Source organism: Tachyglossus aculeatus, chromosome 20, assembly GCF_015852505.1.
Source record: "Tachyglossus aculeatus isolate mTacAcu1 chromosome 20, mTacAcu1.pri, whole genome shotgun sequence".
NCBI classification, from domain to species: domain Eukaryota; kingdom Metazoa; phylum Chordata; class Mammalia; order Monotremata; family Tachyglossidae; genus Tachyglossus; species Tachyglossus aculeatus.
Window position 1 is genome coordinate 6,677,090 of NC_052085.1, and position 8,429 is coordinate 6,685,518.

Here is an 8,429-nt window from a genome sequence, read left to right on the forward strand (position 1 = left end):
CAGTCCATGGGAATCTTTTCATTTCCCTCTTGATGAGGACTTGAATCTGATCCCTTTTTCAGTTTAACAGTTTGGAGGGTCTCCAAAATGATATATCACCATGAAATTCAAGACATATGGAAGAGTGATCTCACTGAATTCTGTGCAAGCCCAGCTCCAAAGTGAAGCCATCTGCTCTGAAGTCTGTATGTACACTTCTCCGTATTGGCTACTGATCCATAAAGCAGACCGTAGAGGTAAAACCCAACAGCTTGGTGAGGGATCTCTGGTTTGTGGTTTCAGAGCTTAGTACAGTGCTTTGCACACAGTAAGCGCTCAGTAAATATGAAGGAATGAAATACGATTGAATGAACAGACTCGAGTCAGATCTTTTTGTGTGTGGGCATACATGCACGCATGCACTGGGAACAGTGAAACCACAGCCCTTAGATACCAGTATATCCTTTACAAGGGAGTGGGCTGAAATGGAGGAGCTGAGGCAAACTGGTAACTGAAGAGACTTTCCAGAGGCATTATATAGCTATAATCATTTTTCCGCTCGTGTGCTGAAGTTGCCAGTAAGAAAGTAAGAGGCTTCATTTCCCGAATGCACCACACCAGGCCGTTCCCGTCTCAGCGCTTGGAGACAAACACTTCCAAAATTTGGGGTGGAACCCAAGGTGGTGAAGTTTCTGTCCAGTTTTTGAAGATATTCACTCCTTGAGGGAAGTGATCTTGTCTACCAAGTCTATTGTGGTATTCTCTAAACTGTAAGCTCCTGTGGGTAGGGAATGTGTCTACCAACCCTGATGTATTGTACTCACCCAAGCGCTTAGTACAGTGGTCAGTACTAAATATGATTGTCTCCCAAGCACTTAGTAGAGTACCCTGCATACAGTAAACAATCAGGAAAATACCACTGACTGATTGGAAAAAGTTTGCAGTGAGAAAGGAGGAGAATTGATTGAAATGACCAGGTAGGTGGCATTTGCCCTCTAGATGATTTTTTAATGCCCTCTACCTCAAGGACTTTCCTTCATGAAAGGGTAGAAAGAAGCAGGGCACTTTGTCCTTCTACCTTTAAATCCTGTGTCCATCTCCCCTGGTAGATTGTAAGTAAACTCCTTGTGGGGAGGAATTGTCTTCTCTGTTGTACTTTCCCCAGTGTTTAGTATATTGCTCAGCACTCCCATGCTCAGTAAATACTACTGACTGATGGGAGATTCAATCATCTGCACTTTGGTTCCAATGGCTACCGATCAATCTGCGCATCAGGCAGAAACTCCTCACCCTGGGCTTCAAGGCTCTCCATCACCTCGCCCCCTCCTACCTCACCTCCCTTCTCTCCTTCTGCTGCCCAGCCCGCACCCTCCGCTCCTCCACCACTAATCTCCTCACTGTACCTCGCTCTCGCCTGTCCCGCCATCGACCCCCGGCCCACGTCATCCCCCGGGCCTGGAATGCCCTCCCTCTGCCCCTCCGCCAAGCTAGCTCTCTTCCTCCCTTCAAGGCCCTGCTGAGAGCTCACCTCCTCCAGGAGGCCTTCCCAGACTGAGCCCCTTCTTTCCTCTCCCCCTCGTCCCCCTCTCCATCCCCCCGTCTTACCTCCTTCCCTTCCCCACAGCACCTGTATATATGTATATATGGTTGTACATATTTATTACTCTATTTATTTATTTATTTATTTTACTTGTACATTTCTATCCTACTTATTTTATTTTGTTGGTATGTTTGGTTCTGTTCTCTGTCTCCCCCTTTTAGACTGTGAGCCCACTGTTGGGTAGGGACTGTCTCTATGTGATGCCAATTTGTACTTCCCAAGCGCTTAGTACAGTGCTCTGCACATAGTAAGTGCTCAATAAATACGATTGATTGATTGATTGATTGATTGGTTCATACGTAAGGGGCCTCGTGAGATGTACAGATGTGTTTTAGAGGGTGAAAGGATGAACTGGTGGTCACAGTACATGTGGTTCCATTGATACTGGGAAATGGATAGAACAGATCTTGGAGTCCAGCTAGAAATATTTGTTAAATGCTTACTCTGTCTCGGGCACTATACTTAGTCTCATAACCATAAATTATGAGCTAGGATTCTCTGATAGTTTTTCACACGGCTTCCAGTTGCCAAACTAGTATTGGCAGTAATAATTTTCCTTACCCCCACACAGATTGGCTAAAATTGGGTCAAAATAGAGGTAAGATGGTCTGTACCTACAAATGTTAGAACCCTCAAGGAAAGATGCTGCATTTTAATCCTGGATCTGAACTTGTCGAAGACTGGGATCTGCTCTCTATCCCAAGTGCTCAGTGCAGCGCTCTGCACAAGTAGGCACTCCATAGATAGTACTGATTGATTGGGGATATGGTGTAGAAAGAATCACACTGATTAAATTGAACATTCTTGTTAAGGTGGGAAGGCTCAACATGCTCCAGAAGCTGTAGGTTAAAAAAAAATCAGTTATAAGAAGCCGAGAGCCTGTTTATAAATGTTTTGCCCCAGAAGTAAACAGAAACGTTAAGGGAGTTGCCCAAGGTCACACAGCAGGTGAGTGGCAGTGTTAGGCCTGGAATCATGGTCTCTTTTCCCCTAGGCCGTGCTGCCCTCTCAGACACTTTCCTCCTTTGGCACAGTCTCCCCAAGGCCCATGGCATCTTCCAGGTTGAGATGGGGCAGGTTGAGGAGCTCCCTAAATCTGGGTGGAGAAAGAAAAGCAAGAGGAGGTGAGCTAACTTGCGCTAGGCCAGAAGTGATGACAGGAGAAGGCAGAACTCCAGCCAGCCTCGCACGTTGCTCATAAATGAGCAAGTGGCTCTCAAAATGCTGACTGCTCACCATTTCACTCAGCCAGGAGAACAGGCCCCACAGGCCATTAATGTACTCACGTGATGTACCCTCAGACGCACCGGGAAATCCCGGCACAGAAGGAATAGAGACACAGGAGAGGAGGCTAGACACCACACAGTATAGTAAGTTTCGTTCCACCCTGACTGTTGAGCTTGGGTGTAATTATTTTCTTGGATGCAGTGGGCGGGGATGACCACTTCCCTGTGTGCTTTTAGGAAGGAGACAAAAAGTCTTCCAATAGCTGGGGTCAAACCCATTTGTGTGTGTGTGTGTGTGTGTGTGTGTGTGTGTGAGAGAAGTTTCTGCCCACCTTCACCCTTTTTGAATAATTTAACTCTGTGTATGAGAGAAACATTGTTGAAGTGATTACCTCCCAGAAATTGCAGTCTGATATAGGAAGTGGATAATTGTCCATTTTCTTTCTCCTCCACTACGAGAAAAGATACTTCTGTTATTTTGTATGCCATCAGGGGAGGAAAAAGACCCTCTTCCATTTTCTGTCGCTGCTTCCTTCCTGCTGGGTAGTTTCAGTAGGGTTGGCTGATAAAATATCCTTTTGCTGTTTTCTACGTATGCTTTGGGAGTGAGCTTCGCTACTAGTTGTAAACTCCACAAGGGCAGGGATCATGTCTTCTAACTCTCCCAAACGGTTATTATAGTGTTTGGCATGGAGTAAGTATTAAATAAATACTGCTGATTGATTGAGGGACCTCAAGCCTAGCTCTGTCCCATTCAGCCCCCACTGAACCTCCCAGCCTTTTGTGCAGTGAGGAAGAAAGGGCCTTGTATTCACATTCTGGCACACTGCCTTACCCCTAAAGGGATGATCCTCTCAGAGTTTGGAATATTTAATGCTCGTGCTGCGATAGGAATATGACGATCAGCTTGAACACAGTTGCTGTTCCACATGGGACTCACAGCCCAAGTGGTAGGGCTGGCAGATACTTTATTCCATCTTTACCGTAAGGAAATCAAGATCCAGAGATATCAAGTGACTTGGTCAAGGTCATATAGCAGTCCAGTGGCAGACTGGAATTCAAACTCAAACCAGACATTTGAACCCAGGTCTCCCGACTCCCAAATTTGTGATCTTTCCACTAGCTCAAGTTACCTCTCCCAATACAATCCTCTGAATCCATTTCCCCCTTACATCTGGTCACAGGAAACTGACAGAATAGAGAGAAAGCCTTTCTGAGCCAGGTAGTTGTTAAAATCAAGGGAAAGTTCTGCACAGTTCCATTCCAGTCAAAACTATATACCGTCCTTTCTTCCCGAAAAAGATTTAATATCTTGGAAAGACCACCACTCCAATTCCCTCCAAGAGGAGAGGTGAGATCCCTGGTCCAAAGAGTTCAATTCCCTGGAATATGCACATTTCCCACTGGCTCGGTCCAGGTTTCCTCCACTTCCGTATCAATCAGTCAGTCAGCAGTATTTATTGAGCACTTGCCATGTGCAGAGCGCTGTACTAAGTGCTTGGGAGAATGTGACAGAGTTGGTAGCCCCATTCCCTGCCCACGAGGAGCTTACAGTCTAGAGGGGGAGACATTTTAGATATGTACATAAGTGTCGAGGGGCTGAATATCAAGTACTTAGAGGGTACAGATCCCCGTGTATAGGTAAAAGAGAAGTGCAAACGAGTAAAGGAAATGTGGGTTAGTCGGGGAAGTGGCCGGCTCAGCATAGAAGCATTTTTCTGGCTGGAGAGAAAAGGGCAGATTTTAGAAATGTTGCCTAGGTAGAACCGACAGGCTTTGGTGACAGAATGAATGAAAGGGGATGAGATTCTTTGCAGAAGTAGGCAGTCTTTCCTCACTTCTTGGTCTACCCCACTAAATCTCCCCTTGCTGTCGTTGTTATCCATATTTGTCAATTCAACCAGTGCCTCCTGTGAGGTACACTATCAAACTGGCCCAAGCCTCATGCCTATGGTTTTACGTCATATGTAGGTAGGGCCTAGCTATCAAAAAGCAATAGAAAACCCAGTGTTTTGTGTTACAGATCCATTATGACAGCTTTTTTTTTCCTGTTTCAATTCCTAGTATGTTGCATCTGGGTAAAATAAGCAGAATGTCATACATACCCCATAAATTCTTTGTAAAAAGTGTTGGTTAAATATCCATGTTGTAATGAGATTCTTGTGCAACATTTTCCTAGAAGGGGCAACATTTGCTTATTAGGCTGTCTCCATACCTTCATTTTTTTTTAAACAGTCTATTCTTCTTTTCTCTTTCAGTAGGTTGGCCAAAGTTTATGTGGTAAAACAGCTATGTCATTAAAATATTCAATGTCTTGATGTTTCAGAATTTTTCTTAGGCATCCCCCTTCTGATTTTAAATAGTGGGGAGGGGTCTATTTTGCATTGTCTTCCCACGGATTTCCTGCCAGAAATATATTTTTTTTTTAATTCAAAAAAAGCCTAATCCCAGTTTGGAGGGGAAAAAAGTAAAAATGTTTTATGATGTGATTTGGATATTTTTTTTCTCAATTGATCCAAACAGAAAACATCAGGATGGATTCCTATCATCTGGAGGTTATAAATTTCCCTCCCTCTATTTCTAAAAGGAAACCTGGGTACTCAATGGGACTATTTTAAGACTTCCCAGCTCCTGCCATGTGTTGAGGGAAGAAGAAAAAATGCTTTGCCCCAGATGCTCAATTAATGGTATCTGAATGCCTACTGTGTGCAGAGTATACTACTTAGAGGACACGATTCCTGCCCTCCAGGAACTTACAGTCTCTCGAAAAAGACAAGAACTCTAAAAAAAAATTACAAGCGGGTGAAAACAGAGTCTAGAATATGAAGATCTGTATATTAGTGCTGAGGGGATGGGCTTGGATTACCCAGGTATTTAGGAGACATGAAAGTGCTGAGAGATATCCAGTTAATTCTCTAACCTCATACCTGCCAACATTTGCAACTTCCTTGGAAACACGTCTTTGTAAAAATGCTACTACTATATTTTACCTCTGCTTCTACCTCCTCTTTGTGGCTTCTTTGAAACAGAAGTCCAAACAAATCAGGGATCAGAGCTCCTGAATATTCCTGGGATTAGAAGCAATTGAGAGGGTTTTGCCAGAGTTTCGAATGCCTCCCATCTTAAAAATAAAAATGAAAAAAAAAGAGTGTTTTATTGGAGGGAATTCTCTCTTCTTCAGATAAATCCTTTAGGTTTTTAAAGATCCAAGCTGGAACACAGACCAATGAAGAGTCTTACTGTATTTGTTAAATTTAGCAGACTCTCAGCATATTAATAGCCACCCTTCTGATGTAGTCTAATAGAGACTATATTGATTGAGATATCACGTAAATTTAGCAGACTCTTAACATATCAATAGCCACCCTCCTGATGTAGTCTAATAGAGTCTATATTGATTGAGATATCAACAGATGTAAATTCCTTGTGGGCAGGGGACATAACTACCAACTCTGCTGTATTATAATCTCCTAAACTCTTAATCCAGTGCCCTGCAAAGAGTAAGTGCTTAAATAAAGTTGATTGATACCATGCAAATTCTACATAAGGGGACAGCGTGGCCTAATGGAAAGACCACAGGCTGGGACTTAGAGGACCTGGGTCCTAATACCAGCTCTCCTGATTGCTTGCTGTGTGACATCACTTAACGTCTCTGTACCTCAGTTTCCTCAACTGTAACATGGGAATTAAATACTTGTTGTCCGTTCTATTTAGACTGCTAGCCTTGTGTGGGACAGGGACTGTGTCTGACCTAAGTAACCTGTATCTGCCCCAGCGATCAGTGTTTGACTCATAGTAAGTGCTTAACAAATACTGTAAAAAAACACGTGCTTCACACCTAGTACTTAAAACCATGTGTAATCATATTGAGGAGAGAAAGACATGCCCAAAGAGGCTTTGGGAGCACTTGAGACAATTAAAAAAACAAAACAAAATAAAAAAAGCCCATGGTCTCTTATGCTCCAATTGGCTAAAAATCTAGTTATGGCTGCAAGTCATCAAGGAATCCTGGGAATTGTAGTTCCTAGCCAGGATTTGACTTTGGCAGGCAGAAGAGATGACTGAAATAATTATCCTCTGTCCTAGTCCCTTTTTGGGAAATGATCCGGGCACATTTATGATTGACTAGTACATAATCAGCCTACTAAAAGACACTTCTTCTGTGGCTGAAATGTTAATGAACAGTGAAAGTAGCAGGAGGGCAAAGGAGCCGTTAAACTAGATATGTAATCCCTGAGTAATTAAGAACTGGCTAGACTTTTCAGCAGGTAATAAAGCAAATACCAAAATGTAATTACTGGAATTAGGCTAGATAATGGAAATGAATGAATTAAAAGTGGTTCATTGGCAAATATCTCCTTCTTTTTAGGCTCTCCTGGAAGGCACAAAAATAGCACAAAGCACAGGTTGCTTCCTGCTGGCCAGAGTGCTCTTTGGGTTATTAGAAAATTGCCTTTGTTATTAAATGCCTGCCTCAGGCTTGATTAAAATGAGATTTTGCTAACCTGTTGTGAATTAAAATTGTTCTTTGAAAATTAAATCTGCACACCCAAGTGTGAGAAAATGTGTTCTGGCTTTTAGAAGAATGCTATGCTGAGAAACATACAATGACTTTCCTTAGAAGGAGTCCTTATAGGAAGCCCCTGTCTTGGGGAGTTTCGGGGTGCAGACAGAGTAGCGTTGTAATTTGAGGATGTTTTCTGCGTGGTTGTGCAGCTCAGGTAATAATAATAATTATGATATTTGTTAAGCACTTACTAAGTGCCAGCACTGTTCTAAGCAATGGGGTAGGTACAGGGTAATCAGGTTGTCCCAAGTGGGACTCACAGTTTTAATCCCCATTTTACAGATGAGGTAATTGAGGCACAGAGAAGTTAAGAGGCTTACCCAAGGTCACACAGCAGACAAGTGGCAAAGCTGGGATTGGAGCCCACGTCCTCTGACTCCCAAGCCCACGGGTCTGTGCACTAAGCCGTGCTGCTTCTCTGAGTACACACATACGTGAGAATGTCCATGATACATAAGTCTGTAGAAAACACATACTCGTGTGCACCTATAGCTGTCGGGATGGCCACTTCTAAACCCAGTGGACTTGGTGATCGTCAGTGGCTTGGTCCATTTTATGCAGTCAGGTTGAAAGAGGATTGTGTAGCAAATCCAACCTCCCCAGCCCCGCTATGGCACAGTCCACTCCATCATGCCAGACTAGTTCACCAGAACAGTACCAGCTTAACTGAATCCCAGGTATCCTGTCATCTGGTTGGTGGGGAAGAAGGGAAGGTGAAGTACTGGGATGACCGGGATCTAAGAGGCCAGTCAACACCGTCGTGGTAGTCCTCCTGGAAAAGTATATGCTCATTATGAGCAGGGATTGTATTCACTAAATCTATTGTATCATCCTTTCCTAAGTGCTTAGTACAGTGCTCTGCACACAGTAAGCCCTCAGTAAATATCACTGATTGATGGGTCGGATGAATAGATGGGCAGAATATTGGATGGAAAGAAAAAAGATACGTTCTTGGGTCACCATCTGAAATGGAATCTGCTTTATGATCATTTTTATCGACTTCTTTACAGCAGTTCTTTGAGGTAGAAGGTGATGATCATCATCACCACTGTTCTTG